The sequence below is a fragment of the Bos indicus x Bos taurus genome, chromosome 19 (assembly GCF_003369695.1).
Source record: "Bos indicus x Bos taurus breed Angus x Brahman F1 hybrid chromosome 19, Bos_hybrid_MaternalHap_v2.0, whole genome shotgun sequence".
Taxonomy (NCBI): Eukaryota; Metazoa; Chordata; class Mammalia; order Artiodactyla; family Bovidae; genus Bos; species Bos indicus x Bos taurus.
Window position 1 is genome coordinate 13,142,389 of NC_040094.1, and position 25,142 is coordinate 13,167,530.

At 37.9% G+C, this 25,142-nt stretch overlaps 1 protein-coding gene across 11 annotated transcripts in view; it reads right to left on the bottom strand.

Moving 5' to 3' along the window:
* The window catches only part of BCAS3 (BCAS3, microtubule associated cell migration factor), a 597,592-nt gene that overhangs the window by 387,754 nt on the left and 184,696 nt on the right, over positions 1 to 25,142 (bottom strand). The window lies entirely within an intron of this gene.

Sequence of the window (25,142 nt, forward strand, 5' to 3'; positions counted from 1 at the left end):
GACGACAGAGGATGAAATGGTTAGACCGCATCACTGACTCGATGGACATGAGTATGAGTAAGCTCTGGGAGTTGGTGATGGACAGGGAGGCCTGGTGTGCTGCAGTCCACGGGTCGCAAAGAGTCAGACACAACTGAGCAACTGAACTGAACTGTGTGCATACCTACACACTCTACAAATTCTAGGAGCTTTTATGTAGATTACATGGAATTTTCTTTCTAAACCTACAGTATGTGAATAGACATAGTTTGATTTTTCTCTTTCCACACTACATGACCTACATGCCTTGTTTTTTCTCTTGACCTGCTATTTTTGCTGAGGTAAACAAAAATGATGAGAGGCAATATTCACGCCTTGTTCCATGTTTTAGAAGAAAGTATTCAATCTTTAAGCATGATGCTAGTTGTAGATTTCCTGTAAATGCTCTGTATCAACTTAAGGACATTATTTTCTACTTCTAATTTGTTGAGAGTTTTAATAATAAACAGATGTCAAATTTTGTCTAATGCTTTTCTGCACCTATGAGACGATTATGTGGTTTTTCTTCTTTGGTCAATTAGTATGGTGCATTTTAATAATGAAAGGTTATCAAATGTGGAACAATCTTGCATTTCTGGGATAAATGCCACTTTGTCAGAATCCTTTATTACATGCTGCTGCACTGAATTAGCTACTATTTTCTGTTGTGAATGTGTTCCTGGGGGATACTGGTTTGTAATTTTCTTTTCTAATACTGTGTGTGTCTGTTTCTGGTACTAGGGTAGAGCTGGTATGGTTGCATAATGTTCCTTTTATTTCTAGACTTTAACAAATGTCCAGTAAAATTTTCCAGTGAAACTATGTGGGCCTTTTTTGTGTTTGTGTGAAGACTTTTAGATATAGTAATTTAATTTCTCTTTAAATTTTGTAAATATAAAATGTAACATAATTTTTATAATGAAAATATATTGTAATGTTTTTTCTTGGAAGAATTACTCTCTGTAACTCAACTTAATAGTCTGTAGGGTCTTTAGTAATGTCCACTTTTTCATTCAGGATATTGAAATTTTGTATCCTTTCTCTTTTTTTCTTGGTCAGTCTAGCTACTGCTGCTGCTAAGTCGCTTCAGTCGTGTCCGACTCTGTGCGACCCCACAGACGGCGGCCCACCAGGCTCCCCCGTCCCTGGGATTCTCCAGGCAAGAACACTGGAGTGGGTTGCCATTTCCTTTCTTCAATGGTCAGTCTAGCTACAGCTTCTCAAAGAAACCATTATGGTGTCACTGGTTTTCTCTTTTCCATTTCACTGCTTTATCCTCCTTCTTTTGCTGTCATGACCCTCTATTACTATTTCCTTCACTGCCCTTGCTTTAGTTTTATTTTCTATTTCTTCAAGTTTCTTAAAAGCTGAAGCTTAGATCACTATGTCAGGAAGATATGTTGTTTAGTTTCCAAATGTTTGGGTATTTTCCAGTTATCATTCATATACTAATTTCAAATTTAACTCCATTATGATAAGAAATTAAAGTTTGTTTTATATCTCAGAACAACGTATCTTGTTGAGTGTTCCATGTACACCTGAACACTTGGTGTATTCTCAGTGTCAATTAAGTTAACTGATACTCTTATTGGATCTTTAACATCCTTGTTTGCCTACTTTTGTGTTCTATTATTGAGTAGAAGTTAACATCTCCGAGCATAATTATGGATATTTTTTTCAGTTATATAAGCTTCCTAAATTTGAGCCCTATTTTTTTAGGTTCATACACATTTAGGATTGTTAAAACTTCTTGGTGAATCACCTCTTTTATCATAATGTCCCATTTTGACCTTAGTGTCTCCCTTATTCTAAAGCCAACTTTCTCTGGTATTAATATCACTACTTCAGCTTTGCTTTGATTGATGTATGCATGATATATACTTTTCTATTATTTTACTTTCACAGTCAATATAATTATAAAATGACTCTGTTTTGGATAATAACTGGGGTTCAGTTTGGGTTTTTTTATTCCTATCTCAAACTTTTAATTAGTGTTTATAGACCGTTCACATTTAGTGTAACTTGTGGGTAAGGTTGGATTTACATCTACCATTTTGTTACTTTTTACTATTTTTCTGATTGTACCCCTGTGTTTTTTTTCCCCTTGATTTTTTAAAAAATTTTACTTGGTATTGGAGTACAGTTGATTAACAATGCTGTGTTAGTTTCAAGTATATAACAAAGTGATTCAGTTATACATGGATCTATTCTTTTTCAAGTCCTTTTCCCATTTAGGATTTTACAGAATATTGAGTAGAGGTCTCTGTAATACAGTAGGTCTTTGTTGGTTATCTCTTTTAAATTTCACCTTTGTTTTTACTTTTGCTTATTTATCTGCTCTTGCTTCCTTCTCTTTTTTTAGATAATTTCACTATTTTTAATACAAAATTTTAACTTATCTATTGGTTTTACTGGTTTTTCCAGAAATTAAAATATACATATTAAAATGTTTGTGTGTTTGTTAATATTTTGTCCAGAATATATTTGCTTTCTGTGAGAAACAGAAGCAAAATCGTATTTTGTAACTCCTAAAATCTCTTTGTTGAAAGAATATCAAGCACCTGTGGAAAGATAAAGTGGGCCTTTATATGGGAAGGTGAAGTATATATGAGTTTTCTATTTATTGGCTAACATATGGTACAGCTCCAGTCATTATATTTGATTAAAAAATAGCATATTAGATGCCAGTATCTTGGCTATTTCCAAGAGAATACATTTTAAGATGATGAACCGTGTCATTTATTGAGATCTAGAGCAATTTATTTAACATTACCTCCCATTCTGTGCATAGCTATCAGCATGAGGTCAATAAATACTGTTGTCATTCATACAATAAATTTCAAAGATTGGACATGCTCTGTTTTGCGGACAGTGTGTCTTGACTCCTATTTTTTGCTTAGTTATAGGAAGTCTGAATTGTCACAATTCTACTACTATGTTTTCATTCCACATTCCCACAACAAAATCATTTCTGCACATGAAAAACAATTCAGAGGAAACATCATTATGACAGGAAATGTGATGCACTTGTATTTATAGCACAAATATATTACTCATTCCCGAACATAAACTTCACTTTCTTTTATTAGCGTATCAATGATTTACTCATAATTAGCATTCACATAGTAGTCCCGATTAGCCAAATCAAGACTCTTATTGTTTTGCAAATGAAAGATAATCACAAATAAAAACTTTTCAACATGCTCCTAGTTTTTCAAACTGGCATGCAAAACAACTTCAAATTTTAAGAGAATTAGCCATTGAAAATCTATCCTGATTATCTTCCTGTATCCTGTCTCAAAACATTTTCTTGCACTTATTCTTGCAAATACAGCTTACATAACTCAGAAATAAGTCCAACTTTTTGACAAAACTTTAAAATAATTTTTAAAAAAATTTATAGAGAGGAAAGGAGGAAACAGCTAGTGTAGTACTATACCAATAATATGCTTCCTTTGAATTTATAATTTCCTCTTTTGCACACATTCTGCAGGAAGAAATGACAAGCTTTTTTTTTTTTTTTCTAGAAAACAAGTTAAAAAGCAGATATACATAAAAGGAAAAACTTGTACAGAGTAGACTGTGGCTTGAGAACTATTTATGCAGCATCAGAAGACTAAACCAGACTCCAGCCTGGCCATAAACTAAACCCACGCCCCAAATGAGGTGCCAAGCCACAAAAAGCATTTGCGTCATCTGGGAATACAAGGAAAAGAAGGACTTCTAATTATAGGGCCTGGAAGCGGAAGCCTCGAGTGATTAGCTGTTTAGGCGCTGCTGTATGTTTATCTGGAAGCTTCCTTTCCTTCACTCTCAGCCTTAAGTTTGATAGATGAGCGCTAGCATTAGAGGGTAGGGACTAAAGCTGCTGATGGTACATGGCGTTCCCCAAAATCTGAGGTAGCTGAAGACTGAACATTAAGGCTTTTGTGGCCTCATAAGAACATAAGTCTTTTCAACTGGGCGTCAGCTGGTTAGCCCAAAAGGCAAAATTAAAGAGTAGCAAACCTCTACTGGGCATATGCTATAAAATCTTGGAAACTTGAGTAGGGATGTCTTTTCTGCCATATCCTATTTATAACACCTACCTAATTGTATGGTTCTTTATCACATGCACACATATGAACTGGAAGACAAATTACCAGCTTATTCACACTCTCCTCCAAAAACACACATAACCACTGATATGTTGGGTCAAATGGAAATCTTTACAGGAATTCAGATTATCATCACTCATAAATAACTGTACATTTTAGTATTAATCATTGCAAATTTAATACTTTCTCATCAACACCTGTAAAGATGAAAACCTAAAAATTATTAAAGTTTGTACTTTGCAAACATCCGAACACCTTTATTTAAATAATTACTTTCTTCCTTTCACTTTACATAACATGAAATTGTTACCGTTTGAAGATATCTTTGGCCATACCCAACGGCCACATCCAAAGGCCATAACCAAGATAAAGAACATGTGAAAAAATTCTCTTCTATTTGCAGTCCATCCCCTCCCCATCACCTGGCCCCAGCAACCACTGATTGACTTTCTGTCATTACAAATTAACGGTCGAATTAATGGTAAAGAATCTGCCTGCCAACACAGGAGATGCAGGTTTGATTCCTAGGTCAGGAAGATCCCCTGGAGGAGGAACTATAGTGTTGGAGAAGACTCTTGAGAGTCCCTGGGACTGCAAGGAGATCAAACCAGTCAATCCTAAAGAAAATCAACCCTGAATATTCACTGGAAGGACTGACGCTGAAGCTCCAATACTTTGACCACCTGAAGCGAAGAACTGACTCACTAGAAAAGACCCTGATGCTGGAAAGACTGAAGGCAGGAGGAGAAGGGGACAACAGAGGATGAGATGGTTGGATAACATCACCAACTCGATGGACATGAGTTTGAACAAGCTCTGGGAGATAGTAAAGGACAGGGAAACCTGCTGTGTCCATGGGGTCGCAAAGAGTCAGACACGACTGAGTGACTGAACTAAGCTGAGGCACATTTAATTTTATAAGAAACTGAGAAAATGTTTTTTCAAGCCGGCGCTATCATTTTACTTTCCCATGAACTCCATAATTTTGCAACATTTGGTGTTGCTGATATTCTTAAATTTAATCACCTCAGTGAGTACTTGGTGGGTTTCTTATGGTTTAAAAATGCTATGCTCCTTGGTGATCAGTGATGCTGGGTGCTAAACAGTTACTTGCATATTTCCTTGACTTTACTGTTGAAATCCTTTGCGTATTTTAAATTGTTTTGTCTTCATTTTATATACATTAAAATTATATTATAAAAATATTCAGAGAAGGCAATAGCACCCCACTCCAGTACTCTTGCCTGGAAAATCCCATGGACAGAGGAGCCTGGTAGGCTGCAGTCCATGGGGTTGCTAGGAGTCAGATACGACTGAGCGACTTCACTTTCACTTTTCACTTTCATGCATCGGAGAAGGAAATGGCAACCCACTCCAGTGTTCTTGCCTGGAGAATCCCAGGGACGGGGGAGCCTGGGAGGCTGCCGTCTCTGGGGTCGCACCGAGTCGGACACGACTGAAGTGACTTAGCAGCAGCATAAAAATATTAAAATATATATACGTGTGTGTATATATATGTATATATATATCAGATATATACTCATGGCTTATATATCCCAGTTCATTTGCTTAACCATAAGTTTCCAAGTAATGAAGACCAATATGATGGTTTGTTTTTTTGGTGTCCTATCTAAGAAATCGTCCTCTATGCCTCCTGGGTTACAATGATAGAATCTTTACATTTTTTTTTTTGAAGGTTTATAGTATTAGGTTTTAAATTAAGTGCATGATTGATTTTGAGTTAAATTTTTGTCTATGCTGTTAAGGAAAATTTTGCTGTTGTTCAGTAGCTAACTTGTATCTAACTCTTCGTGACCCCATGGAGCATACCAGGCTCCTCAGTCCTTCAGCATCTCCCAGAGTTTGCTCAAATTCATGTCCATTGAGTCAGTGATGCTATCCAACCATCTCATCCTCTGCCACCCTCTTCTCCACCTGCCCTCAATCATTCCCAGTATTAAGCTCGTTTCCAATGAGTCAGCTCTTCGTATCAGGTGGCCAAAGTACTGGAGTTTCAGCTTCAGCATAAGTCCTTCCAATGATATTCAGGGTTGATTTCTTTTAGGGTTGACTCATTTGATCTCCTTTTGTCCAAGGGTCTTCTCCAGCACCACAATTAAAAACCATCACTTCTTCAGCACTCAGGCTTCTTCATGGGCCATTTCTCACATCCATACATGATTACTGGAGGAAACCAGTTTACTTTTCACCAAATGGATATTCCAGTTGTTCTAGGACCATCTGTTGAGAAAATCACGCTATCCCTATAGTGAATTACTTAACACTTTGGTCAAAAATCAAATCATCATAAGAGTTTGAGCAATTCCTGGATTCTATTCCATCCATCTATGACTGTATTTACCCAAAACCATCCTTTCTACATTACTAAATACTTATTTTAAAAAGTATATATTTAAGTAAGTCAGAAATTTAAGTAGAGTCAGTTTTTTAAATTTATTCATCTTTTTCAAGATTGATTTGACTATTTTACTTTATATCCTTTGAACCTCCATATAATTTTAGAATAAGCTTCTGTTGATTATTTTTGGTTTAAACATTCACTTTTAATAAAGTTAACTAATAGTGAACAATATTAACACAAAACACTAATAGGATATCAAAGCACAAAAGTGATAAAATATCTTTATGAAAATGTGGTTTTCTCTAATAACTAAATATACAATTTTTCTTATCATATAATATTATAATCATCACAACATAGAGGTCACTAGGATGGCAAAAATGTACAATTTTTAGATAAAGTAGTTATCTTGGGGACATTATTATGTACCAACACAATGCTATTGTCCTGCTGCTGCAGCTGCTGCTAAGTCGCTTCAGGCATGTCTGACTCTGTGCGACCCCATAGATGGGGGTCGACCAGGCTCCCCCGTCCCTGGGAGTCTCCAGTCAAGAACACTGGAGTGGGTTGCCATTTCCTTCTCCAATGCATCAAAGTGAAAAGTGAAAGTGAAGTTGCTCAGTCATGTCCGACTCTTCGAGACCCCTTGGACTGCAGCCTATCAGGCTCCTCCGTCCGTGGGATTTTCCAGGCAAGAGTACTGGAGTGGGCTGCCATCGCCTTCTCTGTGCTATTGTCCTATACAGATACAAATACACAAACACAAAAGCAGTACTAACTTAATGTCACAGACAGTCATTGCCACAAGTTCATAATAAAATACAATTTGAATGAAGGTTAACAGGAATTTGGTAGATCAGTCTGCTTAGAAGACATATTTTACATATTAAAATTGTAAGATTTAATTTGAAAGGTAAATTTGGAAATTTAGGAATTTCCAAAGGAATGCCATTTGATGTACTTCAGAGATGCATGAAAACAGAACCTTTAAATTTTCTGGATGGAACGTATACAGAGGTGGATACGTGTGTATGTGTGTGTAGAAATTCACCAAGCTATACACTTAAGATCAGTACACAAAATCTGTATCATATAATTACATCTCAAGAAAAATGAAGATGAACCAAAACAATAACAAGGATGAGGGAACAAGATAATTTTTATGGCTTTATCTAGAGTGAAAGAAGAGATGATAAGATGGTAAATAGAGCAGTTAGAAAGGTAAAACTCTACCCCCACAAGTAGAAAAAAAGACATCAAAAAACACAGCAGTCACAGAGGGATGTATATGAAATGACAGTACATAGTAGTAAGGAGTCAAGAAAGAGGTCTACAAGTCTCAGATGTGCAACCTGGCCAAATGGTGGTCAAAGCGCCATTACTCATGAATTCCACTTTGCATACACGAAAATACAACAGATTTAGTTCAGAATTCTAGCAGGGGAGATCAGAAACTATGTAACGCATAACAATTAGATGGAAGATAAAACTCAGTCATCACTTAACACTTTCACTTTAGGAATATTTGCAAATGTAGCAAATATTTTTCTTAGCCCATCAGAAATATATGATTTGAAAAGAAAGACTAACAACAATAACAAGAATAATCAAAATCTTCCCATGAAATAATCAAAGGTATGGCATGGGATTGGGGGAAATCTAGTCTATTTTTTATTTAATAATAATATTATTTCTTCTATGCTGTTGCTAAGACTTTGTTTAGATTATATATATTAAGTTTGAGTAGACTGCTGTTTCTATGTTTTCTTTTTCATCTTCCATTCCTAAATCCAATCCCCACTGCCATCCTTTTCCCACCATAAGTACGCATCATATTGAATTTAATATATGTTCTTTGAAATATATTTATCCTTGAAAATTTTTCAGAGTACTGTTCAAACTATTTAAAATATATATATATATAATATGTATAGATAGAGTGTTAGTCACTCAGTCATGTCCAACTCTTTGTGACTTCATGGGCTGTAGCCCGCCAAGCTCTTCTGTCCATGGGATTCTCCAGGCAAGAATACTGTAGTAGGTTGCCATTCCCTTCTCTGGAGGATTTTCCCAACCCAGGAATCAAACCCCAGTATCCTGAATTGCAGGCAGATTCTTTACCATCTGAGCCACCAAGGAAGCCTCCAATATGTTTATACATATATTTAATATATGGCAAGAATATAGACCATCTGAACGAGGAAACTGAAACAAGCCTGAAGCTGGAGAAGGGCCAGAGTATACGAGCAGAGTGGAAAGGAGAAGGGACAACGATAGTCAAGGCTTAACCGTTTTAAAGCTGTCCTGATAAGCAAAAGTTCAATTCAGCCTTGGCTACTTCACCTGTATCTACTTGGTCATAGACATCCTTTTTTACCTTTTTCAAAATTTAATACCGGATCTAATAGAATACTTGCAGCTGCAGTGTTATGGGCATTTGTACTTACCTCACATTTTTACATGGTAGGTATGCCACTGTACGTATTCACATCTTTCATTAATCCATTCAGCATTAACTGAGTACCTTTGCTATGGCCACTGCTTGTATTCACATCTTTCGTTCGCTCATTCAGTATTAACTGCGCCACTGTATATGTTCACATCTTTCATTAGCATGAAAGATGCCACTGTACATATTCAGTGTCTTCATCTCTTACTAGTTCATTCAGTATTAACTGAGCACCTTTGCTGTGGCAGTGGTGATAGCAAAGGAGCAGGGTTCCTTCTTATTGATGGACATTCAAAATCCAGGGCTGCATTAGGACTTTCATATACCCTGACATTTTTGCCTTCATTGGCCCCCTCGTCCATGAAAAAACTATTTTATGACTACAGTTGCTGGTTTAAACGTATATTATGGATATTAAGGCATTCCATTAAAACTTTATATATATTTTTGTGTTATAAAGGAGTTAAACATTTTGGTGGGACCCTAAAATGACTGTGGGCATGTTGCCTACTGTACTTTATGGCAAATCACCTGAAAAATTCCCTCTGACTCTCATATATAAGCCCAGTGCCACAATGAATGTAGAGCAAACACAACAAATTCTTCAAGGAGTAACTCATTACGTGAGTAAAAGATATCACTTTACAAGATGAAAAAACAAGAGAGTAACTACAGACTTCTAATGGAAATATCCCCACGACAGGGTCGGGGAGGAGGCAATAAACTCTTCAAGCTGCTTTTGCGCTGCTAGTGACACAGCATACGTGACTAACACTGAGACACCTAAAACTGTCAGGTGAGAGGAAAAACCTAAAGCCACCTAATTCTATAAATTGAGAAGACATTATAAATGTTAACAAAAATCAAGACAAGGTATTTTTCTGACCACTTGCTATGATCAATCGGGAAAACTGCAAAAAACAAACAAACAAAAATCCAACTGTTTAAATGATTAACCCAAGACCACCAGCACCTTTCAATATATAGCATTTAAATAACCAGAAAAATGCCAAGTCTGTTAAAGATGCAGCCAAGCATTCAGAAGGGTTCATGTTTAATCTACTTTACTAGAGACCCAACATTCATTTTCCTCTTATTAATGGATGGAAAAGCAATTTCCCTGCCAAGGAAGGGTAATTATTTAAGACGTGGATGTGTTGCCCTTCACAGCTCTAGGCTACTCAGCTGGCAGAAGTAACGCCTCTGGAAAGCAAATCAATTATTTACTGAATTAAAGACAACAGGTCTGTGTGAGAAACATCAGGCCACACTGCAGAGAGCTGAGAATTTCTTCCTTATGTTTCTAATTTCTAATCTAATTAATTAAAAAACACATATCTTCTTTGATGTCAAATATCATGAAACTAATAATATTCCCATCTAGTGTACCAAGTCACAAAAATGTAGTTTCCACAAGATACTTTTAATTTCAATATTAATCACGTGTGATATGCACCTGCATTTAATATAATTTGCATCATGGAACAATCCCACAATTGAGGGAGGGATACAATTTTTGTCCAAATCAGAAACTGGAAAAAGTTGGCTTTATTCACAAACAACTAAGTACATTACATTAATACCTTATCATGGCCCTGATTATGCTGTTCTTCACTTGTTCAGTCGTGTCCGACTCTTTGCGACCCATGGATTGCAGCATGTCAGACTTCCCTGTCCTTTACTATCTCACTCAGTTTATTCAAATTTCAAACCACTGAGTCTGTGATGCCAGCCAGCCATCTCATCCTCTATTGCCCCCTTCTCCTCCTGCCCTCAATCTTTCCCAGCATCAAGGTCTTTTGTAATGAGTCAGCTCTTTGCCTCAGGTGACCAAAGTATTGCAGCTTCAGTAACACTTCTTATAATTAATATTTAGGACTGATTTCCTTTAGAATTGACTGGCTTGATCTCCTTGCTGTCCAAGGGACTCTCCAACACCACAGTTCAAGAGCATCAATTTTTTGATGCTCAGCTTTCCTTATGGGCCAACTCTCACATCCATCCATGACTACTGGAAAAACCATAGCTTTGACTAGACGGACCTTTGTTGGCAAAGGATGTCTCTTTTTCATACACTGTCTAGATTTGTCATAGCTTTTCATCCAAGAAGTAAGTGTCTTTTAATTTCATGGCTGCAGTCACCATCTGCAGTGATTCTGGAGCCCTAGAAAATAAAGTCTGCTACTGTTTTTACTTTTTCCCCATCTATTTGCCGTGAAATGATGGGACTGGATGCCATGATCTTATTTTTCTCAAAGCTGAGTTTTAAGCCAGCTTTATCACTCTCCTTTGTCACGTCATCAAGAGGTTCTTTAGTTCCTCTTTGCTTTCTGCCACTAGAGTCGTATCATCTGCTTATCTGAGGTTGCTGATATTTCTCCCAGCAATCTTGATTCCAGTGTGTGCTTCATCAGCCCAGCATTTCTCATGATGTACTCTGCATAGAAGTTAAATAAGCAGGGTGACAATATACAGCCTTGATGAACTCCTTTCTCAATTTTTAGCCAGTCGGTTGTCTCACATCCGGTTCTGTTACTTCTTGACCTGCACACAGGTTTCTCAGCAGGCAGGTAAGGTGGTCTGGTATTCCCATCTAAGAATATTCCAGTTTGTTGTGATCCATACAGTCAAAGGCTTTAGCGTAGTCAATGAAACAGAAGCAGATGTTTTTCTGGAATTCCTTGCTTTTTCTATAATCTGTTGGATGTTGGTGAGCCAATGGATGTTCCTCTGCTTTTTTAAGTCCAGCTTGTACATATGAAAGTTGTCAGTTCACATACTGCTGAAGCCTAGCTTGAAGGAGTTTGAGCATTATCTTGTTAGCATGTGAAATGAGTGCTATTATACAGCAGTTTGACCATTCTTCAGCATTAGCCTTCTTTGAGATTGCAATAAAAACTGACCTTTTCCAGTTCTGTAGCCACTGTTGAGTTTTCCAAATTTGCTGGCATATTGAGTGGAGCACTTAATAGCCTCATTTTTCAGGATTTTAAATAGCTCAGCTGGAATCCCATCACCTCCACTAGGTTTGTTCATAGTAATGCTTCCTAATTCGCAACTGACATCACACTCCAGGATGACTAGTTGAGTGACCACACCATTGTGGTTATCCAGGTGATTAAGACCCTTGTTGTACAGTTCTTCTGTGTCTTCTTGCCACCTCTTCTTAATCTCTTCAGCTTCTGTTAGGTCCTTGCCATTTCTGTCCTTTATTGTGTCCATTTTTGCACGAAATGCTCCCTTGGTATCTCAAATTTTCTTGAAGAGATCTCTAGTCTTTCCCATTCTGTTGTTTTCCTCTATTTCTTTGCGCTATTCACCTAAGAAGGCTTTCTTATCTCTCCTTGCTATTCTCTTGAACTTTGCATACAGTTAGTTGGGTATATTTTTCCCTTTCTCCTTTGCCTTTCAGTTCTCTTCTTTTGTCAGCTATCTGCAAGGCCTCCTCGGACAACCACTTTGGCTTCTTTCATTTCTTTTCCTTTGAGATGATTTTGGTCACCGCCTCCTGTACCTGGTGGCTCAGACTATAGTAACAATCTGCCTGTACGAAGGGGACCCAGGTTTGATTCCTGGGTCGGGAAAATACCCTGGAAAAGGAAATGGTTACCTACTCCAGTATCCTTAACTAGAGAATTCCATGGACAGTGAAGCTGGTGGGCTACAATCCATGGGGTCACAAAGAGTCAAACACCACTGAGCAACTAACACTTCTAAGATTATAAAGACAGATAAGACAACTAATTAATGTAACTACTCAATGTACACTTACTATCAACTATGTGAAAATTACCAGGCTAATAATATCTGGGAACAAAATAAAAGCATAATAGCAAGTAGAGATAAGAAAGCCTTCCTCAGTGATCAATGCAAAGAAACAGAGGAAAACAACAGAATGGGAAAGACTAGAGATCTCTTCAAGAATCAGAGATACCAAGGAAAAATGTCAAGCAAAGATGGGCTCAATAAAGGACAGAAATGGTAAGGATCTAACAAAAGCAGAAGATATTAAGAAGAGGTGGCAAGAATACACAGAAGAACTATACAAAAAATATCTTCACGACCCAGATAATCACGATGGTGTGATCACTCACCTAGAGCCAGACATCCTGGAATGTGAAGTCAAGTGGGCCTTAGAAAGCATCACTACGAACAAACCTAGTGGAGGTGATGGAATTCCGGTTGAGCTATTTCAAATCCTGAAAGATGATGCTATGAAAGTGCTGCACTCAATATGCCAGCAAATTTGGAAAACTCAGCAGTGGCCACAGGAATGGAAAAGGTCAGTTTTCATTCCAATCCCAAAAAAGGCAATGCCAAAGAATGCTCAAACTACCACACAAATGCACTCATCTCACACGCTAGCAAAGTAATGCTCAAAATTCTCCAAGCCAGGATTCAGCAATACGTGAATCGTGAACTTCCAAATGTTCAAGCTGGTTTTAGAAAAGCCAGAGGAACCAGAGATCAAGTTGCCAACATCCGCTGGCTCATCAAAAAAGCAAGAGAGTTCCAGAAAAACATCTATTTCTGCTTTATTGACTATGCCAAAGCCTTTGACTATGTGCATCACAATAAACTGTGGAAAATTCTGAAAGAGATGGGAATACCAGACCACCTGACCTGCCTCTTGAGAAATCTGTATGCAGATCAGGAAGCAACAGTTAGACCTGGACATGCAACAACAGACGGGTTCCAAATAGGAAAAGGAGTATGTCAAGGCTGTATATGTCACCCTGCTTATTTAACTTCTATGCAGAGTACATCATGAGAAACGCTGGGCTGGAAGAAGCACAAGCTGGAATCAAGATTGCTGGGAGAAATATCAATAACCTCAGATATGCAGATGACACCACCCTTATGGCAGAAAGTGAAGAGGAACTAAAGAGCCTCTTGATGAAAGTGAGAGAGGAGTGTGAAAAAGTTGGCTTAAAGCTCAACAATCATAAGACGAAGATCATGGCATCCGGTCCCATCACTTCATGGCAAATAGATGGGGAAATAGTGGAAACAGTGGCTGACTTTATTTTTCTGGGCTCCAAAATCACTGCAGATGGTGATTGCAGCCATGAAATAAAAAGATGCTTACTCCTTGGAAGGAAAATTATGACCAACCTAGACAGCATATTAAAAAGCAGAGACATTACTTTGTCAACAAAGGTCCATCTAGTCAAGGCTATGGTTTTTCCAGTGGTCATGCATGGATGTGAGAGTTGGACTATAAAGTAAGCTGAGCGCCGAAGAACTGATGCTTTTGAACTGCGGTGTTGGAGAAGACTCTTGAGAGTCCCTTGGACTGCAAGGAGATCCAACCAGTCCATCCTAAAGGAAATCAGTCCTGGGTGTTCATTGGTAGGACTGATGTTGAAGCTGAAACTCCAATCCTTTGGCCACCTGATGCAAAGAGCTGACTCATTTGAAAATATCCTGATGCTGGCAAACATTGAGGGTAGGAGGAGAAGGGGACGACAGAGGATGAGATGGTTGGATGGCCTCACCGACTCAATGGACATGGGTTTGGGTGCACTCCAGGAGTTGGTAATAGACAGGGAGGCCTGGCATGCTGCGGTTCATGGGGTTACAAAGAGTCGAACACGACTGAACTGAACAGAAAACATGTTGAAAGGATACTCTGAAGTGAAGTTGCTCAGTCATGTCCGACTCTGCAACCCCATGGACTGTAGCCTACCAGGCTCCTCCGTCCATGGAATTTTCCAGGCAAGAGTACTGGAGTGGGTTGCCATTTCCTTCTCCAGGGGATCTTCCTGACTCAGGGATCGAACCCTGGTCTTCCGCATTGCAGGCAGATGCTTTACCATCTGAGCCACCAGGGAAGTAGGGGAATTGTTAGCCAATTCTAAATTCACATCGCCAGGATGGCTCAAGTCACTCCTTGTTCAGGGATCAGAAGATCTATCTCCTGTCTGTTTTGGAGTACTATCTCTACCAAGCTGTGTTGGCTCTTTAGAGATATCTTGAGAAATCTTATTCCCAGATACCAGATTTTGAGGGTGTTCATTAGAATGGCACTCCTTGGTCCTGAATAGGTATCTGAGACCTCCCAGGGGCTCACAGGTGTATTGAATGTCCTCTTTTGTTTTCTTCCACGGCTTGACTAGTGAGTAGTGAATCCAGGAGTCATGTCCTGGTACCTTGACTGCTGTGGGGGTAGAAAGTATTACAGGGTAGGGGCCCTTCCATGTGGGCTGGAGTTGAGCCTTTGGGGACCCATCTTTCCAGACTTTTTAATTAGGACTTGAGTCACTGGAGCATACAGTGGTGACTCCTTAGAATATTTTGGGTCCTTGTTCATACTCCACAAGCGTATATCCTGTTGGGACTGTCCAATGGCCATGGTATAAGACTGGAGGGTCTGAACCTCTGGATCTAGGAAGAGGTCACTGACATAAACAAAAGGTCTCCCATAACATCTCATAAGGACTAAGACCAACCTGTTCTTTAGGGGCAATACAGATGTGGAGGAAAGCTATTAGTAAAGCCTCCTTCCATCCTGGGAGGTCTCCTGGGTTATGTTTTTTATCACTGATTTTAAGAACTGGTTACTCTAGATGAGTATAAATAAATTAAAAACTAGGATGAGGGAGGTTAACAACAAAGAAAACAACAACAGTTAATATTTATTAAGGTTTCACTATATTTTAGGTATTGTTTTAGATGACAGTACAGCCCTCATTTTATTGATGAGGAAACGAAAGTACTGGGAGTGATCCAAGCAGATTAAGTAACTTGCCCTATTAAGTAGCCAGGTGAAGGGGGGACATGATATCTTACACAGGGTCAGGTAAGTTTTCCCAAAATGATACTTAAGATGGGACTCAAGAGACACTAGGGCTTCCTTGGTGGCTCAGACAGTAAAGAAACTACCTGTTATGCGGGGGGGAACCCGGATAGGATCCCTGGGTTGGGAAGATGCCCTGGAGAAGGGAATGGCTACCCACTCCAGTATTCTTGCCTGGGAAATCCCATGGACAGAGGAGCCTAGTGGCTCCTTTGCAAACCCAAAGAGTCAGACACAACTGAGCAAATAACACTTTTAAGAGATAAACAAGAGGCAGGGAAATGAACATTCCAGGCAGAGGTAAAATGATGTAACATGTTTAAGGAGCTGAAAAATAACTGGAATGGCCAAATATGGGAGAAAACATGTTGATCAAGTTGAAGTGGTAAGCTTGTGCCATGCTGTAATACTTTTAGACAATACACTCACTAATAAAAAGGTTGTTGAAAGATGTTTGTATCATTAACATTTCTTATAAAATATTTGAATATCTTAAAATGGAAGTAAACATGGAACATGACACAACAATCATAGCTGAACAGAATAACCCAGAATTGGGCTGGAATTAAATAAGACTTGTTAAAAACAAGAGTAACTGAATGATTCTCATACATATGGTTATAGAATAAATGTCTGTAGAGCCCCTAAATTCCTATAATGAAATGCCAGAAACCTACTGGGGTTATATGTGGAGTTTGGGGTGAGAGCTATACGTGAAGTGGGTGTGGGGGGGGGGGGCGGTGGTGTATCTATGGAAGTAATTAAGTTTACATGAGGTCATATGAGTGAAGCCCTGATGTGAGAGTATTAGTGTCCTCATAAGAGACAGCACAGAGATAGCTTTCTTTCTCTCTCTCCCTGCTCCCTTGCATCAAGGAAAGGCCATGCGAGGACACGTTAAGAAGGTGGCCATTCGTTAGTGATGAAGAAACACCTCAGGAGAAACCATCAGCCAAACCTTGATCCTGGTCTTCCAGCTTCAAACACTGTGAGGAAAGAGATTTCTGTTATTTAAGCAACCGAGTCAATGGTATTGCCTTCTGGCAGCCTGAGCTAATACATGTTCACAGGTTATTGTCTAAACCACGTATCATAGAAAGCATTTTACATGCTAAAATGACCACTAAATAGTCTTTTGGGCTGGATTTATAAAATCAAAAGAGGCTGTTGTTCTTGCTCTATGAGAAACTGATGAAAAAACAAATCAAAGTTATAAAAAATACTATTAAAAACTAAGTTCAATACAAAGCAATTAAAAGTAGCTGCTCTCACATTGAGCAGAACAGAAGAAAGAAAAAGGGTTCAAACAGGTGAGGGTAAGGACAACTCAGTAACCCTTTAAATAATTTTCAGTGGCTCCATTTGAGCTGATGTAACAAATCAGAACACTGCCCCCACAAAAATACAACTCTGTACCCAATTAATCAAGAGGGATAAGATTAATAATGCCAAAAGCTGTGAACAAAGAGAGCTGACAATAGCTGAAAGAAGAAATAACCATCAAACTAAACTATCAAATCTAGTTGAAATAGTCCTCAAAATTATGGGCAAAATACAGATGCTGACAGTCAGAAAATGTTAAAAGAAGTCATCTTCATCACAGAAACCAGAAACAGCCAACGGAAGTGTGTTACTTAGTAAAGTACAAAAGTAATTCAAAGGAAGAAGGATAATATCTTGGAAAAAATGATGAAGTAGCAAAAACAGGGACCAACCATGACCTAAACCTGATACATTATACATTAAAAATAACACAAAAATATTTAAATTATAAATTTAAATATAAATGTGAAACTAACATCCTGTTAGAAAATTACATAGGAGAAAATCCTTGCACCCCACCCAGACTGGTGACCATTTCTTAGACATGAACACAAAAATACAACTAACAAAATTTTTACAATGTATTTGACAAAAAGCTAAGAATTTTGCTCTGCAAAAGACCCTATTAAAAAGATAAAAGGAAAAACTTCTCACTGGGAAAAAAGATTTCCACATCACATATGTTAGAGAGGATCCATAAAATAGAAAATGATGAGACAACCAAATGCTGGCAGAGAATGAGGATGCAGAGAAACCATGTCTAGAGGATTAAAGGGAAGTTTGAGAAGAATGTCTCACCAAGTAGGGGACATCAATAGACAGATAACATTATCAAAATAAACACAAATCTGGAGTTGAAAAGTACAGTAATTGAAATGAAAAATTCGATAAAGGGGCCCAAATAGAAAATTTAAATGGCAGGAAAAAATCAACTGAAATTATCCAGAATGAGAGGAAAAAAAAAAAATGAAGAAAAATGAACAGAGCCTTTGAGATCTGTGGGAGGTAAGTCTACGGGAGTCCCAGAAGGAAAGAAGAGGGGGGAAAAGACAAAGAAACAATGACTGAGAGGTCCCAAATTTCATGAGAAACATTTAGGACAGTGAAACTTTTCTGTATGACACTATAATGGTAGGTACATGTCAATAGTCATTTCTCAGAACTCGTAGAAAATACACCACCAAGAGTGAGCCCTAATGTAAACTATGGACTTTGGTTGATAATAGTGTGTCAGGGTGGGTTCATCACTTGTAAGAATAAGATCACTGTCAGGTGGAGGGTGGATAGTGTGGGAGACTGTATGTGTGTGGGTGTGGCATGCGGGCGGAGGGGGAAGGCAGAAATATGCGCGCGCTCTGTACTTTCCATTCAATTTTGCTGTGGACCTAAAAGCGCTCTAAAAGATAAAGCTTATTAATTAAAAAAATAAGTTCCCTAGAAAATGTTACTCATTGTGTATCTAAATAATTGAAAGCAACAAACTTACACCACCCCTACTGAAGCTGCCCTGATCTAAGCAGGAGGTCTCTCTGGCACTTCTAAACAAATCATAAATGTTGCCATTAAAATATTTGTTTTAATTCAGGACTCAGAGTCACAGCTAATAAACAAGAATGGGAAGGAGAAATTGAAAAACAAACTGAATACAGCTGCTGAACTAAAAGCTTCACAACTCTCTTTAATGGTATCCCTTAATTTCTTTTCTGAACAGGTTCCACACAAGGCCAAACTGCACGCCACCGAGTCAAGCAATCTACATTTTCTCCTTAATTTCCTTAGCAGTGTTTTTCCACCATGTAAATTGTTTTTAGAATTTCTTAGGAGTTGGACAACATTCCTGGTTTGATCCTGGATTTTGATATCCAGGACATTTTAGTAACTCTGTGATCTAAAGATAGCCTCTCTAAATAAAAATATTTAACAGTGAGATATATACAGGTAAACTAGTTAGAGAAAATCAGATTTACAAACAAAAGACAGGCAATCAACTTTTCTTGTATGTTTTGTTTCACTTACTTTTCTAAGTGAACTTCCCTATACTTTTCTAAGTAGTACCAACAAGTACTACTCTTGTTATTGGCCACAATGCAGACCCAAGGAGAAAATCTTTAACCAAATAGAGAATTACTGGAGTGCCAGTTAAAACTTGCTGAATATAAATAAATTTTGAAATATACATTGGATCCATGTAAGGAAAAACTGGGGTGTTACTGGAGGATCTACAAGTTATATTTTGAAAGGGCCAATTTAATTTTTAAAAAAAATGTGTGTGTGGCATGGGATTTAAGTTAGATACCATTGTGCATCCACGCTGAGTGTGCTAAGTCACTTCAGTCATTACAACTCTTTATAGAGAACTTAAATCTTGATAGAAAATACATTTGGTCTCCCCAAAATATTTAAGTGTTACAAAAATAATTACAGGGAAAAACAATAACTACTAAGGTATTTACAAACAGCAAAGAAGCCTCTTGACTCAAATATTTTGTACATATGAATGTCTCAGTCTGAGAGTGTTAGAATAAACCAAGAAATATGATATGGAAATTAAACAAGCAAAATAAAATGTGACCTAGTGACAGGAGCTGGATAACAGGTAGTCACAGCTGAGTCCAACGCCTTTCGCTGAGAAGCTGTTCAGCTACTGAATAGCTAAGACAAAATCAAGGCTTTCAAGTCATTGAGAGTTGAATATTTCATACATACACTTGTTCATACTCAAGCAATAAAATTCATGTTCTGAGCAGCAGAAATACTCAGAAATAAACAATAAATAATTAAGATGAATTGTAAGCAATGGCATGAAATCTGTGCCTATCAGCTTCTATAGAAGATCCTGCAAACCAGTTTTCTGAGTGCTTGCTGAATTATGAACCCATCATTTCATTCAAACTTTTAAACAGATACAAAGCAGAAATGATGACACACTGAAAAATTAATCTGCCACATAATAAACTGATGAGTCCACTGTACACAGCCCTTACTTCAAAATCTGTGTCAGCCGTGCCATATTTTTCTTGCCTCATTCATTCAACAAATATTTATTTATTTACTAGGGACTGAATCCTTATTTCCGAATCATCTTTTGGCTCCTGTTTAGAACTGGCTTTCTTTTGAAGAACTTTCCCCAAAAGCAAAATAGCAAGTTAATATTCATCTCCTAGCATTCTGTCCTTGCTCCACAAAGGACTTGTCTTCCTTTTTCCTTTTTTTGGAAGTCCCTATTCCACCAGCAGACTCCATGGGTAGGTACTGAACCAGGCACTGCGAATGAAGTCTAGCTTGCGATGCGTTTAGCTGAAACGAGTGAATGCATAAATGGGCTCATAAACATTTTAGTGCCATGAAAATTTTCAGCAATATGATGAAGCCTAAGAACCTCTTTCTCAGAATAATATTTTTTAAAGGAAAAATACTTAGGGTTATTAAAATTGACATGCAGCAGAATATGTGATTTTTTATTAATAGTAATACATTAAAATACAGGCTCTGCCATGATTTTGAACCGTTGCATTAATTAGAGAATTATATAAATAACATCAAAAAGATATGAAAATACCCATTATTTATATTACAAATTCACAAAAAAGCTAATATTTCAGTAGTTTATTGTACATATTGATAAGTGAAAGAATTTTCATTAAAGGTTAAAGAAAACAGGGCTTCCCTAAGCAGCTTAGACAGTAAAGATTTCGCCTGTAGTGCAGCAGAAATGGGTTGGATCCCTGGGTCGAGAAGATCTCCTAGAGAATGGAATGACCACCCACTCCAGTATTCTTGCCTGGAGAATCCCATGGACAGAGAAGCCTGGTGGGCTACAGTCCATAGGGTCACAAAAAGTCAGACATGACTGAGGGACTAACACTTTCACTTATCACTTTCACTAAAGAAAATAAAGATGTGATTTTTTTTCCTAAGTTCACATACTCTCTAAATATTCTCCGTGGACCTCACAGACCCAGGTTAAGAAGCTGTATTTTAGATTCAAGAAGAAATGTAAGAGATCCTAAAACTCATAAAATATCAAGGCTTCCCTGGTGGTCCAGTGGTTTAGAACTCACCTGCTAATGTAGGGAACATGGGTTTAATCCCTGGTCTGGGAAGACTCCACACGCCAAGGGGCAACTATGCCTGTGTGCCACAATTACCGAGTCTTACCCTAGAGCCCGTGAGCCACTACTGAAGCCCACACGCCCCGGAGCCCGTCCTCCTCAACAAGAGAAGCCACCACAGTGAGAAGCCGCAACCACAACCACAAGGGAGCCCTCACTCTCTGCAACTCAAGAAAGCATACACGCAGCAACAAACACACAGAGCAGCAAAATAAATAAATTTTTTTTAAATGTTGACAATTCTCATAAAATTCTCTTTCTTCCAAGAAATTGTAAGATTCGGTGTGAGACTGAATAAAGATACAACAGTATAAAATGTCGATTTACATGTGTCGAGGCATTACATACCAAAGGAAAGATCAAAGAAATAATTGATATTGCACTTCATTAAAGTTAAATACTTTGATCTTCGAAAACCACTTCAAGAGAATGAGAAGACAAATCACAGACTCGGAGAAAATATTTACAAAACACATATCTGATACAGGACTGTCATCTAAAACACACAAAGAACACTTAAAACTCATCAATCAAAAAACCAACAAACCAATTTAAAATTGGTCAAAAGACACAGATGGCTCAGTAAATAATATATACAGATGACAAACAAAGTATGATACAATAGAATATTATTCAATGCTAAAAAGAAATGAGCAATGTAGGCATGAAGAGACATGGGAGACTTGAACACATATTAGTAAGTGAAAGAAGCCAATGTGAAATGGCAAACTATGTAACATTCCAACTGTATGACATTCTGAAACTATGGAAAGAGAAGAAAGATCAGTGGTTGTCAGGACTTGAGAGAATGAGGAATGAACAGGCAGAGCAACAGGGACTTTGTTCGACTGTTCAAACTACTCTGTACAGCACTACTGTGACGGGTTGCTGCTGTCATTGTTTAGTCACTAAGTCATGTCCAGCTCTTTGCGACCCCATGGACTCCTGCCCACCAGGCTCCTCTGTCCGTATACTTCCCAGGTAAGAACCAGTACTGGGGTGGGTTGCAATTTCCTTCTCCAGGCGATCTTCCCAACCCAGGGATCGAACCCATGTCTCCTACATTGGTAGGCAGCTTCTTTACCAAGGAGCCACCAGGGAAGCCCTTATAATGGTGGATACATGCCATTATCTATTTGTCAAAACCTTGAATGTATAAGACCAAGAGTGAATCCTAATGTAAACTGGGACAGACAGGCTAGCAAAAAAATATTTAAAGAAATTATTACTGCAAGATAAATTATACAGTTATACAATTAACATGCTAGGAACAGAGCAAAGTACAGGACCTACACAGCACAGGGAATTATATTCAATATCTTGTAATGACCTACACTAGAAGCTGAAAGAGAATATATATATTATACAACTGAGTCATTTTTCTGTGTACCTGACACACTGTAAATCAACTATACCTCAATAAAAAAAATAAAATTTTAAGTATAAACATAAACAACTTTAATCTTTCCATTAAAACATAAATTTGGGAGTTAAAACATAAATCAAGTGGCAAATGTAAACAAAACTATGAAATCACAGAAATTTATGGTCTTCTAGAACTAACTGCTACACGATGACAGAGGTAACTACAATATCCTTTAAGTTATGTAAGTTGTTTTTATAACAATGGAGATTCACAGACAGGAAAAACTACAGCTTCAAATGTCTGAAGCATCCCAACTCTGGCCATATGAAACACATATTAACACAAAGGAGATCTGACATAACAGATGGACTATCAAAAGTGAGTCAGAGTGGTTACTCTAAGAAGAGTACTGTTAAGTGACATAACTTCCAGATTGTTTCTTCAAATTCAACTTAAATCCCACAACATTCAGAGCATTTAAATAAATCTGTCTTCATTAATTAAATCTATCCACAGATCAACAATTACTACAAAATCTTCCTCTCTATTGAAAATGGCTAATTAAGAGGAGGAAGATTACTCAAATACTTTATATTATCCTCATGATCATCCTTGATCTGAAAAGATGAAAAGAAGGAGGAAAAAGATAGGTCTTTCCATTAGTTTTAACTAATATTCTGCAGAATAAGATATGGCAGTCTCCTCAGACCCACCAAGCAAGGAAAAGTCCACAAACTAATGAAGACTATTTCAGCTCTGAAAGCATTAGAGCAATTTTATCTTTTATTCATAATCAAAGTATTTTTAAAATAAGTCCACAGGAGTGAACTTTCACCACTGGAAGTATTAAACCAATTCCTAACTACGAAAATTGGTAATTAAAGAGGAAGTATAACATATTTACTCTGCCTTTTACATCCAGGAAAACTGTGGCTCATTTCTGGTTAATGAGAGAAAACTTTCTTTAAACAGAGTTAACAGAAGTTAATCAATGCTGAAAATATGATAGAAAAACCACCATTCTATAGCCTTCAATGTATAATAACAAAACTATTAAGTAAAAACTTGTTTCAGAAATGAGACCAAGGGTTCCCTGCTGGTTCCATGGTAAAGAATCCACCTGACGATGCAGGAGACACAGGTTCGATACCTGGTGTGGGAAGATCCCACGTGCCACGGAGCAACTAAGCCAGTGCACCACAACTATTGAGCCTGTGTTCTAGAGCCTGGGAACCGCAACTACTGAAGTCCACGTGTCCTAGAGCCCGTACTCCACAACAAGAGAAGCCACTGCAGTGAGAAACCCGTGCACCACAGCTAGAGAGCAGCCCCTACCCTCTGCAACTACAGAAAAGCCTGTGCAGCAACGAAGGCTCAGCACAGCCAAAAATTAAATAAATTATAAAAAAATAAAAAAATAAAAAAGCAAGAAATGAGGCCAAAGTAACACTCTGCACTTGCTAATCTCCACGAGAGAATTTATTTTCAAAATACAGACATTTGATGGTCACTAACTTATTCATGTGATCAAACGTAGTATTATAAATGACAAGACAGCCTGATTTAATGTATCCCCTGCCAGGATGAAGTGATGTAGACAGCAATATGTAGGAAGTTTGAAAAAAATCATCTTCAGGCCTGAATGTATTTAAAAGCCTTTAAGGAAAAAAAGGAAAACATTATTATAAAGAAAATATACGTGAAAAACGCAGAATTTGGACAAGATAACTAGTCTGGACATTGCAAGTAAGGGGGGGGAAAGGTGAAAGCTATAAACTGGATTAAAAAGAGCTAAAGAGACATAAACTGGAGAAGGAAATGGCAACCCACTCCAGTATTCTTGCCTGGAAAATTCCATGGATGGAGGAGCCTGGTGGGCTACTGTCCATGGGGTCACAAAGAGGCGGACACAACTGAGCGACTTCACTCACTCACTCACAAAGAGACATAAAACATAAGGAGTGAACTTTAATTAGATCTTGATTTGAATCAGTTAGAGAACTCATTTTTGAGACAGTTGGGAAATTTTAAATTATGACTTGGATTTTAGCTAATATGTGTTGTTTTTCTGAATATAATATACTGCTGCTGCTAAGTCACTTCAGTCGTGTCCGACTCTGTGCAACCCGATAGACGGCAGCCCACCAGGGTCCACCATCCCTGGGATTCTCCAGGCAAGAACACTGGAGTGGGTTGCCATTTCCTTCTCCAATGCATGAAAGTGAAAAGTGAAAGGGAAGTTGCTCAGTCATGTCCGACTCTTAGCGACCCCATGGACTGCAGCCTACCAGGCTCCTCCGTCCATGGGAATTTCCAGGCAAGAGTACTGGAGTGGGCTGCCAGGGCCTTCTCCATATAATATACTATTTGGTTACAAAGTACAAGAAGGGCCTTACTCTTAGAAAATGTATGCTTAATTTGTAGTTGGTAAAATGTCATCACATATGTAACTTACATTCAAACATTTTAGCAAAAGACATACACATTATATACAATGGGAAGACTTGTTTAATCAACATGACATCTGTCACTGTACTGTTTAAAAGGAACATACAGTTACAGAGAAAATGCCATTCACATACATAAGTAGTTTTGAATATTAAAGTCCTTGCCTTA